This window comes from Tamandua tetradactyla, chromosome 3 (assembly GCF_023851605.1).
Source record: "Tamandua tetradactyla isolate mTamTet1 chromosome 3, mTamTet1.pri, whole genome shotgun sequence".
In the NCBI taxonomy this organism is placed as follows: Eukaryota; Metazoa; Chordata; class Mammalia; order Pilosa; family Myrmecophagidae; genus Tamandua; species Tamandua tetradactyla.
In genome coordinates, this window is record NC_135329.1 from 150,509,834 (window position 1) to 150,526,515 (window position 16,682).

Below are 16,682 nucleotides of genomic sequence, written 5' to 3' on the forward strand. Positions count from 1 at the left end.
AAACTATCACTGTTTGCAGACTATATGATACTATACGTCGAAAACCCGGAAAAATCCACAACAAAACTACTAGAGCTAATAAATGAATACAGCAAAGTAGCAGGCTACAAGATCAACATTCAAAAATCTGTAGCATTTCTATACACTAGCAATGAACAAGCGGAGGGGGAAATCAAGAAACGAATCCCATTTACAATTGCAACTAAAAGAATAAAATACCTAGGAATAAATTTAACTAAAGAGACAAAAGACCTATATAAAGAAAACTACAAAAAACTGCTAAAAGAAATCACAGAAGACCTAAATAGATGGAAGGGCATACTGTGTTCATGGATTGGAAGACTAAATAAAGTTAAGATGTCAATCCTACCTAAATTGATTTACAGATTCAATGCAATACCAATCAAAACCCCATCGACTTATTTTTCAGAAATAGAAAAACCAATAAGCAAATTTTTCTGGAAGGGCAGGGTGCCCCGAATTGCTAAAAACATCTTGAGGGAAAAAAACGAAGCTGGAGGTCTTGCACTGCCTGACTTTAAGGCATATTATGAAGCCACAGTGGTCAAAACAGCATGGTATTGGCATAAAGATAGATATATCGACCAATGGAATCGAATAGAGTGCTCAGATATAGACCCTCTCATCTATGGACATTTGATCTTTGATAAGGCAGTCAAGCCAACTCACCTGGGACAGAACAGTCTCTTCAATAAATGGTGCCTAGAGAACTGGATATCCATATGCAAAAGAATGAAAGAAGACCCATATCTCACACCGTACACAAAAGTTAACTCAAAATGGATCAAAGATCTAAACATTAGGTCTAAGACCATAAAACAGTTAGAGGAAAATGTTGGGAGATATCTTATGAATCTTACAATTGGAGGCAGTTTTATGGACCTTAAACCTAAAGCAAGAGCACTGAAGAAGGAAATAAATAAATGGGAACTCCTCAAAATTAAACACTTTTGTGCATCAAAGAACTTCATCAAGAAAGTAGAAAGACAGCCTACACAATGGGAATCAATATTTGGAAACGACATATCAGATAAAGGTCTAGTATCCAGAATTTATAAAGAGATTGTTCATCTCAACAACAAAAAGACAGCCAACCCAATTACAAAATGGGAAAAAGACTTGAATAGACACCTCTCAGAGGAGGAAATACAAATGGCCAAAAGGCACATGAAGAGATGCTCAATGTCCCTGGCCACTAGAGAAATGCAAATCAAAACCACAATGAGATATCATCTCACACCCACCAGAATGGCCATTATCAACAAAACAGAAAATGACAAGTGCTGGAGAGGATGCGGTGAAAGAGGCACACTTATCCACTGTTGGTGGGAATGTCAAATGGTGCAACCACTGTGGAAGGCAGTTTGGTGGTTCCTCAAAAAGCTGAATATAGAATTGCCATACAACCCAGCAATACCATTGCTGGGAATCTACTCAAAGGAATTAAGGGCAAAAACTCAAACGGACATTTGCACACCAATGTTTATAGCAGCGTTATTTACAATTGCAAAGAGATGGAAACAGCCAAAATGTCCATCAGCAGACGAGTGGCTAAACAAACTGTGGTATATACATACAATGGAATATTATGCAGCTTTAAGGCAGGATAAACTTATGAAGCATGTAATAACATGGATGGACCTAGAGAACATTATGCTGAGTGAGTCTAGCCAAAAACTAAAAGACAAATACTGTATGGTCCCAATGATGTGAATCGACACTTGGGAATAAACTTGGAATATGTCATTGGTAACAGAGTTCAGCAGGAGTTAGAAACAGGGTAAGATAATGGGTAATTGGAGCTGATGGGATACAGACTGTGCAATAGGACTAGATACAAAAACTCAAAAATGGACAGCACAATAATACCTAATTGTAAAGTAATCATGTTAAAACACTGAATGAAGCTGCATCTGAGCTATAGGTTTTTGTTTTGTTTTGTTTGTTTTGTTTTGTTCTTACTATTATTACTTTTATTTTTTTTCTCTATATTAACATTCTATATCTTTTTCGGTTATATTGCTAGTTCTTCTAAACCGATGCAAATGTACTAAGAAATGATGATCATGCATCTATGTGATGATGTTAAGAATTACTGATTGCATATGTAGAATGGTATGATTTCTAAAAAAAAAAGAAAAAAAAATGGACAGCACAATAATACCTAATTGTAATGTAATTATGTTAAAACACTGAATGAAGCTGCATCTGAGCTATAGTTGTTTTTTTTCTTATATATTTTTGTATTTTTATTCTTATTTTTATTTTTTCTCTATATTATCATTTTATTTCTTTTTCTGTTGTCTTGCTATTTCTTTTTCTAAATCGATGCATATGTACTAAGAAATGATGATCATACATCTATGTGATGATATTAAGAATTACTGATTGCATATGTAGAATGGAATGATTTCTAATGTTGTGTTAGTTAATTTTTTTAATTAATAAAAAAAAAGTTTAGGAGACATTAGCAGACTTTAACATTTTGACAACTTTATACAATTGTAAGAGTTAATTATTCTTTCTCTATATCAAATATAGGTAGAAGGGCACTCAGAGAGTAATACACTTAGAGGTTCTTTCCATTCACAAAGTAGATATGTTACACAGATATGGTGCCTGTAGCAATTAAGCTTTGACTAGGGAAACAGGGGATACCGTGAATAGGGAATTATTATAGGGCTGAGATCTTCAGTCAGGGTCCCCAAGACCCTCAAGTTCAATGAACCGTCAAAAAGCATTTAAAGAACTCAAAACAAACAAACAAACAAACAAACAAACAAAACTTTTACCCATGGTCATGGTTTATCACAGCAAAAAGATGTGAATTAAAATTAGCAAAGGTGAAAGGAACATAGGATGAAGTCCAGGAGTGATTAAGTACAAGCTTCTAGTTGTTGCTCCCAATGGAGTCTTACGGAGTACTTCATTCTCCCAGAAATGTGTGACAACGTGCGTGAGGCATTGCCAGCCAAGGAAGCACACCTGAGCCTTGATGTCCAAGATTTTTATAAAGGGTCCATCGTATAGGCAAGGAGTGCCTACATGGCTGATATTTCTCAGTCTTGGGCCTCCAGAGGTCAAATCGACACTGTGGCTCAAGCCCCTACTCTAAAGCACATTATTAGTATATATTGTCTAGGGTGACTTGAGGTTCCAGTTAGACAACATGCTCTCAGGCAGGACATTCCAAGGCTTAGAGGTTATTTCCCAGAAAGTGAACAGGGGCCAGGCTTTTCTTTGCAATGAGCAGGATTTGGACATCCTGGGCCTAATGAATTAGTGTTTTACTGCACAGACTTCACAAAATTTTGGGAGAAGCTGAAATAAATGTCCAAGAGGGGAGAGCAAAAGGATCAGAGCAAAATCACTAAGACCACAAAGGAAGCTGGTGAAGAAGACTATGGACAGTTGTTGTCTCTGTATCTGGTGGAGGCCTAAAGTTGCTACAGATCAGCAGGGCAGATAGTCGGGAAGAGAAGCTAGATGAGAAGCACAAAAAACAAGGACCAATCTAGGAAAACAAACTGGTATCCATGTCATCTGTTTCTCATCCCTTCAAACTTCAACAACATGCTTTACTGAAGCTGGGCACTTTGCCTCAAAGCTGCAATAATACCTGTCCCTGGACTCAGAGATACTAAAAAGGAGTTCTGGAAGGTGTTAGAAGAGCTAAGGGCCCAATTGCTGCCTTACCACACAAAGGTGAGCCAACAGATCAATAACAACATACATGAGTTGCATCTAACCTTCCAAATGTAATGGCTTCTGCCTCACTTCTCTGCCTTCCAAATGTCAAGCAAATTTCTCATGACCAAACCTAACCTAGGATCATACAGAGAAGAGAAATCAGGGAAACACAGATCCAGCTTAGCTAAGTTGCCAAAAAACAAAAATCATCACATTATCAGAAGTCCCATCATGTAAGTTCATCCTAATGTGGATTTAAGCCCCTCAGAGACAACACGTATTCAATAATAAAGTCTACCACAACGTAGGATTTTAATTGTGACGTTTGTCTGTAAATTTTCCTCCAACTCTTTTTTCTACTCTGATACAGGAGATATTACTACCAGTGAAGAAGGACTTTTTTGCTCTTATTTAGGCAAACATAAGTTTAAAGGAATTGTCAACATCTTGTCATTAATTGAACATGTTTAAAATGGAAGAAATCTACTTTAGTATTTCCCTATTACTCAATTACCTTTTATCAGCACAGCTCTCCCATACCATGTTCTTTCTACTTCCCTAAGCCAAAACTATTTAAATTCCAGGCACATAAGGCCCGCTTACACCTCCTTGCAATGAAGCTTTTGTCAACATCACACAGTCCAGCTGATAGGGTTGTATAAATGTGAACAGTAATTGTGAATGTGAATTGAGTTTAAGTTCTCACAGAGTTCTCTAGCCTCATGCAAATACTATATTCTAGCAAATCCAACTCAGCTCTGAAACAGGCAACTCTTGTCCCTATAAATGTTACTGCCATCAACAAAGAATTTCTCCAGGGAGAGAGTAACAACCTCAGCTTTGCCTGAAGCTCTGACTTTGCCCAAGGAACACACTTTCCTACATAATACTGGCACTGGGCTCCCCACTTGCTAAAAGCATTTAGAGTTAGTATGGACACTTGGCAGATTTAATGGAATTGTCTCCTGGAAATCACTGCTTTCTCAATCACATTTCTCTCAGACTGGGAAACTTCTGCAAGTGAATCTTCTCAGCAGTGAGGTCTGCTGATAAGTTAACTAGATAACATATTACACCTATGATGTGGTGAAAAGTCCCCAGGAATTGTATAGATGATCTGAGTTTGGGTTCTGGCACCAGATCTCTGTAATCCTTAATTTAGAGAATAACAATCACCTCACAGACTAGTTTCTGTGAAGTTTAAATCAAACAATCGATGTCTACCCCACCCATTAATGACCCCTGACCAATCTATTACCAACCTCTACCAAGAAGTAGAGAAATAACTTCTCTTGGTTGCATTGGGTCACATCATTTAGGTAATAAAGTTCTTGCAGGACTGGATATATGCTTCAGGGGCTGCTTCATACTGAACAGAGCCACTGCTCCCTTGCATAAAGCTCCTATTGTGGAACTGCTTAACCATGCCTCACTCTCACTTCTGTGAGGTGGTTTTGTTCTCCGATTCATTCCACATTTATGGTGAGTTGCTTTGTTTTTTTTAATGCTTTTTCCTCCCTCTCGGAGTTCCTGTTTTCTCTCCCTACAGTATGATTTTACATTATTCAAGATTAGAAGAGTATCACTCAGAAATTAAAGCAGAAAGGTTTTATATTATGGGATAGAAATGTCTATTAGCATAAAACATGCTTTTCCTTTCTCTCTAGGTTTTATTTTATATCACCCTTGCTGTAATATTCCCAAGGTAAGATCAAATATTTTGTTTCATTTTCCCTACTTTTTAAAAATTACGTTGTGTTATTTATAATAAAAAGCAAACACAAGCTCTTGATTTTGAGGCTTGCTCTTGTGAAGCTTATATGGGCAGTGAAGAAGTTTAGCCTGCCTATAGATGTGCCTAAGAGTTACTTCTGGAGGGCCTCTTTTGTTGCTCAGATGTGGCCTCTCTCTAAGCCCAACTCTGCAAGTGAAATCATTGCCCTCCCCTCTGTGAGACATGACATCCAGGGGTGAAAGTCTCCCTGGCAGTATGGGATCAACAATTCCATCCTGACCAAAAGGGGGGAAAGAAGTGTAACTAATAAAGTGTCAGTGGCTGGGAGAGTTCAAACAGAGTTGAGAGTCGACTCTGAGGGTCACTCTTATACAAGCTTCAGTTAGACATTGCTATCTATCATAACCTGCCAAACCCTAACCAAAACCATTCCAGCCAATCCTAAAGAACTCCTATAGCAATATATAGGATTCTACAAAGGTTTCATGCACTAGGGTAACTTTCCAGAGACCTACAACCTCCAGATGGGTTCCAGGAAGGGCCCAGCTTCTCCAGAACATCAGAGATGGCTCCATCTCCCTACCCCATATTGCTGACAGTCCCTTCCAACATGAAAGAATTAGAGTGGCCATGGCTCAAATACTCCTAAAGAGTAGGACAGAAGGATCAAAGGTGATGGTGGAGTTATACAGAGAAGGTAGGATTTAATGGACAAATATGACTGCCGGATAGTTAAAATTGATATTTCCTTTAGTCTCTAGCACCTTAGAGCAGCTAGAAGTGAAAACCTAGAGTTGTGGGATTACAGCCCATGCCAAACTCTGGAATCTGTTCTACAACTAATTGTTGTGCTGTGCATTGAAATTATTACATTATTTTTATATACATTATTTTTCATAAACAAAAAAAAAGAAAGAAAAGTCTATTGTGATGATAAAAAAATATATATTTAAGCCCTCTAGCCTCTTATATTCTGGAGCAGCTAGAAGAAAAAATCTGAGATGATGGTATGGTAGCCCATGACAAACTCTGGGATCTGTCCTTTAACTACTTGTTCAAGAGTGCTTTTTTTCTTTGCTTTGTATGTATGTTACACTATACAATAAGAAAAGTTAAAAAAAAAAAAAAAAAAGCAAACATATAACCAAACACAGATAGTGAAAACTAAAGCTAATGTCTGCTATGTTTACATTTAAAATCCAAAGAAATAAGGATGTAGAAGCTATCTCCAACAACAGTATTTGTTAAGCTTATAAAATATTTTACACATTTAGAGACTACTGAAGCACAATAGATTTCAGCTTCCTTCCCTCTTCTCCTGAAGCTCAATAGATTTCAGCTTCCTTCCCTCTCTCCTGAAGCACAAAAGATTTCAGCTTCATTTCTCTCCTCCTTCATCTTAATCTTACCCCCATCCTTAGTGGGCAGACAAAAGCAGGTTCAGACTCTGAAGGGTATTTGCTCAGAAAATTACAAACAATGAAAAATATCAACCTTTATCTTAAAATGTTAAACTTACTACAAGCTGATCAAGAAAGATCAAACACAACTTCTATAAATTTGTGCAATATTTGAAATAAGAAAATTTTGGTTTATCACTAATATTTTTGCAGTTTTAATAGTATTTAATGAAGATGTTACCTTTTTCAAATACTGAATGAGATCTTCTCTTTTGTTCTTTTTAATACCAGCAAAGATCATTTTAGTTCCAGGGATATATTTCTTTAGGTTCTACAAATATTCCATCAGAGTCTGTTCTCCTGACAACACCTATAACGGTGAAAATAAGTTAAGTTTATGTAGTTACATTTTTAGGGTTTACTTTTTTATGCAACCCCATCTATGCACAGAATATTACTCCTCCACTCAATAGAAGGGCTGATATAACTGAGAATACTTACAGTTTCTGACCTGCAGGAAAATTCCAAAATTACTCTATTTCACTCCTTGACTTTCCTGTAGAAATCTAGTAATTACATGCTGTTTAGGATTATTCAAGGTACTCCACTGAACTATTATCTCAGATATGTTGTGCCTAAGCAGTACTCCAATCTCCTAGAATCATAGATAATTTCTTCTGCAAAAACATTAGAGATTATTTAATCCAACACCACATTTTACAGGATACGTAAAAGAGAGCTCAAAGAGAGGTAAGTAACTTACCCCAGGAAGACAAGACCTTTTTTAGAGATAAGAATCTGTGACTATTAACTCATATTTTCACTTTTTTTCCCTGCCACTCATACCAAGCTGCCTCTGTCCTGATTTTCTTTATCTATGATTTCAGGAATATGATTTTAAGGTGACAGATAAACTACCAGGTAGATGGCTCTACCTTTTTTTCCTTTTTAAAGACAGTCAAAAGTAACAGGGACAAAGAGAAACAGAAATGCTAATGCCATTTTTTATTACTCTTTTGATTACTCTAAACCCAAACTTGATATAATTAGAGAACTGTCAAGCAGTCTAACATGAAAACTAGATCAGAGTGAGAGGATAGCTCCCACTTATGATCTCAGAAGAAGAGAAAAGTTCTCCAAAGTAGGTGAAACATGCAGAGAAGCAAAGTCATAATCCTTTTTTTTTTTTTTTTTTGACTCAAAAGGAATATGGCATGTAGGCTGGCTATGAAAGCATCCCTAAATTCAGGTTTGACACCATGGAGGGCCAAGGAAGCCAGAAGAAAACATGGACATGTCATCTTTGAATGGGCACTACCCTAATATAGGACAGAAGAGAAACTGAAAATGTTGGATAATCCTAGAGCTGCCAGTCTGTCAGCTGAAGAGTCAAATCCCTGCCACCCCCCAAAAAAACACACGCACATATACACCCACACACATACATAAATTTCTAACATAACTATGGATGAGGCGACCTCATAACCAACTGGAACACTTAGTTCCTCAACCTTATTATGTCCAGTCTTCCAGACTGACCTGGAAGAATTTGTCCTTATGAAAAGATGAAAAGCCAGCACAAAAGAGTATTGAAAACACACACATACACAAACAACACACCATGTACACACATATGTACACACACATAATGGAAAGGAATATAAAAACCAAAAGATAAATGAAAAAACATATCAGAATTATGTACATTAAGCAGATGAAAATCATGCCCACATTTCCATGGATTTATAAAAGGTTTCTGTGAGTCAAGGGCTTGAAGCAGAGTTCAAATGCTCTAGGAGAAAATGATGAAACAGAAAGGCATCAAGGACAGCAAAAAGAATAGATAATGATAGCACAATCAGACTTGAAAATATTGACAATAAGGAAATAGATAGAATAAAGAGATTTTTTTTAAAGGATCAAAGGTAAAATTACAGACACAGAAGACATTAGGCAAAAGATATCCAAAATATGCATAATCGGCCCACACAAGTTTTTTTTTTTAATGAAATAAAATTACTAAAACATATACTTCTCATGATGATGAATATGCAACTATGTCATGATATTGTGAATTACTGATTATATATGTAGAACAGAATGATCATAAGTTAAGAATGTTTGCATTTGTTTGTTGTTATATTTTTTTAAAAATTAAGAAATTAAAAAAACAAACAAACATATACTTCAAGAAAATCTTCAACAATAAAAATCCTGAATCCACCAATTGTAAGAGCACTCCATGTCCCAAGAAATACTGAATCAGGTCAATCTCAATCATAGTTTAGCTATAGTCTTCTATTGTTTAGCAAAGATACTAAATTTCAATTAGAAGAAGTTTACTAAACTTAGGGGTAAAAAAGTAAAAGAAAAATGAAACCAAGTAACTTATCATGGAAAACAATCCAGCTGGCCTCAGGTTTCTTCAAAGTATCATCCAACAGGAAGCATACAAAATTCTGAGGAGTTAAAATACAATGGCAATCCACAGATTTCAAATATCCAAGAACTGGAGTAACATAGCTTCAACGATCTTTTCTTGATGTAATTACTAACAGATAACCTTCCACTAACTGAAAGATAAATAAAGACACTGTGGTAAAAGCTGGGAATAAATATTGATACCATTTAAATGCAGAACAAATGTTAAAACAACTGCAGTAATTATGGCTACATAGGATTTAAATGCTATCTATCATATCAGGGTAGAAAAGAGTAGCCTAAGTAGCAAGGATTAGGAGACAGTATAAAAAAGTGAGAGTTTGTACCAATAGTTTAATTTTCTTACACTTCATCGTGGAAGATAAACAGATATTGCTTAAAATGGATAAATCAAGTAATAGAGACATTTGGATATTATTAAAAATATAAACATGGCCACTAAAATTATAAATAATATTCCCAAACAAAATTAGTTGGTAGACAGAGAGGTATAGGAGAAGGTAGGAAGAAGTGATTTCCTCATCACTCATACTGGGAAGTACCCTTTTGAACCATTTGAATTTTCATCTAAGATACATGAAGTTCAAACATTTTTAAAATTATTAACACATTTCTGATTCAGTATATTCTATTGCCTCCACTAGCAAGATTTGGCATGACAATGGACAAAAGATAAAACTAATCCCTACTAATAAGCTAGTTTGGCTAATATGATAATCCCATGACATGATTTCTTCAGAGGCCCAAGACCTGGAATTGAATCCTAGTTCAGTCATTTTATAGTGTAGAATCCTGGATAAATCATGAATTAATCCAAATAATCTGTTCAATAACATATTATAACCTGCTTCAATTTTCATCACCTCAAAATCCAAATAGTTCTTCAATGCACTATCGAGGCATTATCCTCAACAACAACAAAAAATGTTATCTACTTATGATTTTTTTAAAAACAATAGAAGACTATAGCTACAATCATGAATTCTGTGAAACTATACAAAGAATCTTCTTTAAAACATTAGATTCTCTTTATTCTTCTGAAAATTAAAATAGTTTAATTATTTGCCGCAGAAAGTAAAATATGATTGACAGTACGGCACAATCTGTATGAAAAAAGAACTACCGCCCCTCTGCTTCTTCTGCTTCCAAGTATTCAAATCCGTCTTTGGCCAAGCTGTGCTAAAGTATTTTTTAAATCCTTACTTTATCTTATATTACCTTATTTAAAATCCTAGTTCAATTAATATCTTAATAAAGCTACTTATTATTCTTATTTCATGAGTAGAACTAAAATATAACAATGTCCCCCAATAAGTCACAAATATTACTTAAAGGATCTGACTTAGGGAAATTCTATTTCTAATTTCTAAATAACACTAAAACCAAGCCTTTTATACAGCTTTCAACCTCTGACAACAATCTATAATAAATGTATATTTGTACCCACCAGAATGGCCATTATCAACAAAACAGAAAATGACAAGTGCTGGAGAGGATGCGGAGAAAGAGGCACACTTATCCACTGTTGGTGGGAATGTCAAAGGGTGCAACCACTGTGGAAGGCAGTTTGGCGGTTCCTCAAAAAGCTGAATATAGAATTGCCATACGACCCAGCAATACCATTGCTAGGTATCTACTCAAAGGACTTAAGGGCAAAGACACAAACGGACATTTGCACACCAATGTTTATAGCAGCATTATTTACAATTGCAAAGAGATGGAAACAGCCAAAATCTCCATCAACAGAAGAGTGGCTAAACAAACTGTGGTATATACATACGATGGAATATTATGCAGCTTTAAGACAAGATAAACTTATGAACCATGTAATAACATGGATGGACCTAGAGAATATTATGCTGAGTGAATCCAGCCAAAAACTAAAGGACAAATACTGTATGGTCCCACTGATGTGAACGGACATTCGAGAATAAACTTGAAATATGTCATTGGTAACAGAGTTCAGCAGGAGTTAGAAACAGGGTAAGACAATGGGTAATTGAAGCTGAAGGGATACAGACTGTGCAACAGGACTAGATACAAAAACTCAAAAATGGACAGCACAATAATACCTAATTGTAAAGTAATCATGTTAAAACACTGAATGAAGCTGCATCTGAGCTATAGGTTTTTGTTTTGTTTTGTGTTGTTTTGTTTTGATTTTACTATTATTACTTTTATTTTTTTCTCTATATTAACATTCTATATCTTTTTCGGTTATGTTGCTAGTTCTTCTAAACCAATGCAAATGTACTAAGAAATGATGATCATGCAGCTATGTGATGATGTTAAGAATTAATGATTGCATGTGTAGAATGGTATGATCTCTAAATGTTGGGTTAATTTCTTTTTTTCCGTTAATTAAAAAAAAAAAAAAAAGAGAAGGGATAATTGTAGATGAAGGGATACAGACTGTACAACGGGACTGGATATAAAAACTCAGAAATGGACAGCACAATACTACCCAATTGTAATGCAATTATGTTAAAACACTGAATGAAGCTGCATGTGAGGTATAGGTTTTTTGTTTTTGTTTTTTTGTTTTTTTTTCTTTCTATTATTGTTTTAATTCTTATTCTGTTGTCTTTTTATTTCTTTTTCTAAATCGATGCAAATGTACTAAGAAATGATGAATATGCAACTTTGTGATGTTATTAAGAATTACTGATTGTACATGTAGATTGAAATGATTTCTAATTGTTTTGTTAATTCTTTTTTTAATTAATAAAAAAAAAAAGTTGGTTGTTCATGTCTTAAAAAAAATGTATATTTGTAATGAGTTTTAATATAATTTCAAATCAATGCTAATAAGAAATAAAATCCTCAAAACATTGGTTGCTAAGGGAAGAAATACTATATTATAGCTAGTCTACAAATAAGAAACTTCAAATGTTAATGGATTTTGTAATAGGAGAATAAAATAATAGAACGACATTACAAAGAAATATTATTTTAAAAATGAAAGAGCTATATAAATGCAAAATACAAATGCCAGTTAAAAACCAATTTATTCAGCAGTCTATCAACTGGAAATGCCTATTAATCAGCAATTTTGCATATCCCCAAAACAATGATATTGTATTAATAGCTATGCTGATGCTTTAAAAGATGCTGAAGCATTCTTGAATCAATGAAGATCAAATTTAATTCTACAAATAGTTTTAGTATAAGTACTTTATCAATCATATGTGTAGCTTAAACATACATACATATATATATGGTCATCAGATGCTAAGATCTATTGGTTCAGTTACACTTACCATACCTTTCCCATCTTAATTTGTGATGGTCTTCTTGGAAACCAAAGAGAAATCCAGGGAACAGGGCTTTACCAGCTTTCTACTATTTCTGTATTGCTCTCCAAGACTTCAGGAAGGCAAAAAGTATCGTCTTTTCTTTAAAAAGACTGACAACCTCTTCATACGCTAATTTTTGTTTTAACCAAAGTATTTTACTATCTACCATGCCTTTCATTCAAAATGGTAGATAACAAAAATGTCACTATATGTTACTTATTTTAATAGAACATTAACACAGGTTAAATAAAGCAGAACTCCCCATCTGACAAAGTACAAGCTATCATAGCGCAAGCACATTCAAAAAAAGAAATAGTGCCATTCAGAGAATCATGCTGACCCCACCCCCATTCACAGCTCTGAGATCTCTACCAGTTTCAAGCTCCCCGAAATCACCAAGAAGGTGGGTATCATCCAAGGCCTCTTTGTTGCCTGCCCCGCTCGGAAGCCTACTTCATCGGCAGGTCCCTGAGTGGACCTCTTTGCCTTGGGCTGGCGGAGTCAGTCCTGGCCGCCCTTGCCCAGGCCATGAGCCTCACAAACCGAGGCCGAGAATCCTCCTCCCATCCCCCGCCCCAACCCCCGCCCCACTGGGGTGAATGCTGGGAAGGGAAAGACGGCAGAGGCCAGAAAAACATGGCTGGAGAAGCAAGGCATGATTCTGTGAGGTGCCCAACCTGGACCGGATCGTCCGGTGCTGCTGGAGCGCTGCGAACTGAGTCGAGGGGTTCCCCTGAAGCCAATGTTGGCACATCCCACCCAGGGCATCGGCGAGGTCCTGAAATGCTTCGATGGGGCAGCTTTCATCTTTGAGTACAAATACGACGGGCAGAGGGCTCAGATTCATGTTCTGGACGGTGGATAAGTGAAGATCTTCAGCAGAAAAGAAGAAAATACTGGAAAGTACCCTGACATCATCAGTGCATCCCCAAGATAAAGCTCCCTCCAGTCACCTTCTTCATCCTGGACAGCAAAGCTGTCGCTTGGGACTGAGAAATGAAGCAGATTCAGCCTTTCCAAGTGCTGACCATCTGCAAACGCAAGGAGATGGACACATCAGAGAACCAGGTGCAGATCTGTCTGCACGCCTTTGACCTTATCCACCTCAACCGAGAGTCCCTGGTGCAGGAGCCCCTTTCCCAATGCCAGCAGCTGCTCTGGGAGAACTTTGTGAAGACGTAGGGTGAGTTCGTCTTTGCTACCTCCCTGGACACCAAGGCCATGGATCGATCGCCGAGTTCCTGGAGCAGTCAGTGAAAGATTCCTGTGAGGGGCTGATGGTGAACCCCCTGGATGTTGATGCTACCTACAAGATCGCTAAGAGGTCACACAACTGGCCCAAACTGAAGAAGGACTACCTGGACAGAGGGGGTGACATCGTGAACCTCGTGATGACTGGTGCCTACCTGGGCTGGCGGAAGCTGGCTGGCCAGCATGGGGGCTTCCTCCTGGGCTCCTATGAAGAGATGGGTGAGGAGCTACAGGTCATATGCAAGCACGGAACTGGCATCAGCAACAAGAAGCGGGAGGAATATTACCTAGCCTCTAGGCCCTGGTGCTGTACAGCCCACGCTCCTACATGTGGGCAGATGGTTCCGTGACCCCCTGACCACTGGCTAGAGCCCAGCACCATGTGGGAGGTCAAGTGTGTCATTCTCCCCCTCTCCCCCATCTACCCTGCAGCCCCAGTCATGGTGGAGAGCAATGCAAGGATCTCCCCCGGCTTCCCTTGGTTTATTAGTGCCTGTCAAGACAAGAAGCCAGAGGAGGCCACCACCAGTGCCCAAGTGGCTCAACTGTATAAGAATCAAAGTCAGATTCAAAACCAGCAAAGCACAGAGTCCAACCTGGAAGATTTTTACTAAGCGCCCGTTATTTCGGGCATCACTTTTATTTTTTAACATATCTTCAGTGGCAGTCTGTATGGTTTCTGCAATTCAGGTTTGTATGGAGTTGGAGGGATTACTTTAAACTGGGGTTGGGGATTCATTTGAACATTTTTTCAGTAAATAATTATTGAATAGCCAAAACAGATAGTGCATCAATCACCAATACCCCTTATTAAAGCCTCTTTCTTCCTACATGGACTACAATGCTCAAATAATCTAATCAGGTACATTATAGTGCTTCAAAAGTGCTATAATAACCCACTGAGAAATTTTAAAATGTTAAATTTGAATAATTTATGAAGAGGACTTAGAGCTGCAAATAATGTCCATACAAAATCTTTCCAAACAGTAGTGATCTGATACCCAACCTTGTAAGAAATGCCAGCCACCTAAGAAAAGTTTCAAAATAGAGTTGTACCTATTTTAAGAAAATCTGATATGATAATCCGATTAACAACAACAAATATACACACACATATAGGTATCTGGGAGTAATAAATTGTTAGATTTTTATTCAAAAATATTTGTTCAACTTTTTTTCAACCCTTTTTAATCTCTCAATCCCAAAATGCTTTCTAACTTTAGCAACAAATAAATTGCTGAAAATACTTTTTCAAACTATGTAATATCCCCTTTATCATAAGAATATAGCAAAAAAAAACTAGAAAATTACAAGTATATCATTAAAATATGATTTTTAAAAATGTAACTCATACTTTTTCAAGATGAATCTACTACATAGAATGAAATACTTGTATTTCAAAATATATGGGTTAAAAACCTATGCCATGGGGGTGCAATGATGGTTCAGTGGCAGAATTCCCACCTGCCATGCCAGAGACCCGGGTTCGATTCCCAGTGCCTGCCCATGCAGAAAGAAAAGAAAATAAACCTATGCCATGCTCGGCAGATAAACTCACTGTCCTACGTGGGACATGACTACCAGGGGTGTAAATTCTCTCTGCATCATGGGACAGAAATCCTGGGATGAGCTGGGACCCAGCCTCAAGGGATTGAGAAAGCCTTCTTGACCAAAAGGGGGAGGAGAAGAATGAGACAAAATGAAGTTTCAGTGGCTGAGAGATTTAAAGCAGAATTGAGAGGTTATCCTGGAGGTTATTTTTATGCATTAAATAGATATCCCTTTTTAGTTTATGGTGTATTGGAGTGGGTGGAGGTAAGTACCTGAAACTGTTGAGTTGTGTTCCAGAGGCCTTGATTCTTGAAGATGATTGTATAAAGATATAGCATTTGCAGTGTGACTGTGTGATTGTGAAAGCCTTGTATGCAATGATCCTTTTATCTATGGTATGGACAGATGAGTAAAAAAATATGGATATAAAAATAAATAAATAATAGGGGGAAAAATGGTAAAATAAATTGGGTAGATGGAAATAATAGTGGTTAATGAGAGGGTGGGTAAGGCATATGGTATGTATGAGTTTTTTCTTTTTTCTTTTTATTTCTGGAGTGATGCAAATGTTCTAAAAAATGATCATGGTGATGAATAAACAACTATGTGATCATATCGTGGGCCACTGATTGTACACCAAATATAGAATGTATGTGTGTGAAGATTTCCCAATAAAAATTAAAAATATAAGCCCATGCCACACATGATTGCAAGATAAACAGTTATGCAAGTGCAGGTCTAATAAAGTAAATCAGTATTTCATTTTTACTGCCTCTAATTAAGAAACTACTATAATGGCAAATCGTGGCAAAGTATCTGGTCATCTCCCAACTGCCTGGTTTTTTACCTTTGTTTTTGTTTGTATCAGAATAAGAAAACCCTGGTGCTTGTCCTGTTATTCAGCCAAAGAAACCCCAGAGATGCGGACGAATCTTGTGTTTTCCACTGTGTGGCACTGAGCACATTTTTGAATAAAGATCTTGTTGCCTTTTTAGCATCTTCCATTTCGTTCTGCACAAAATAAAATGTTTTTGTGTTTTGACCAAAGAAAATATCAGATTCGCAAAGCTGGAAAGAAAGTAATTCCTTCACTTTGAGTGAAATAAATGCTAGTGCTATTAAACAAACTTTCTAATTTAAAGCATGCATGTTTTAAAGTCTAAGTGCTCAAAAACATGGAGATATTATAGCATACAATGTTATGAAGATTGGATTATCTCATTTATCAGGTTTATTTTAGAAACTGCCTTTGGTACAAACCTGGTTTCATTTCAGTCTTCAAACAATTAATAGTAA

The 16,682-nt window shown here is 36.7% G+C and overlaps 1 pseudogene; it reads left to right on the forward strand.

Moving 5' to 3' along the window:
- The window catches only part of LOC143675797 (DNA ligase 1 pseudogene), a 51,180-nt pseudogene extending 36,731 nt beyond the window's left edge, over positions 1 to 14,449 (forward strand).
- The last annotated feature ends 2,233 nt before the right edge of the window (positions 14,450 to 16,682 follow it).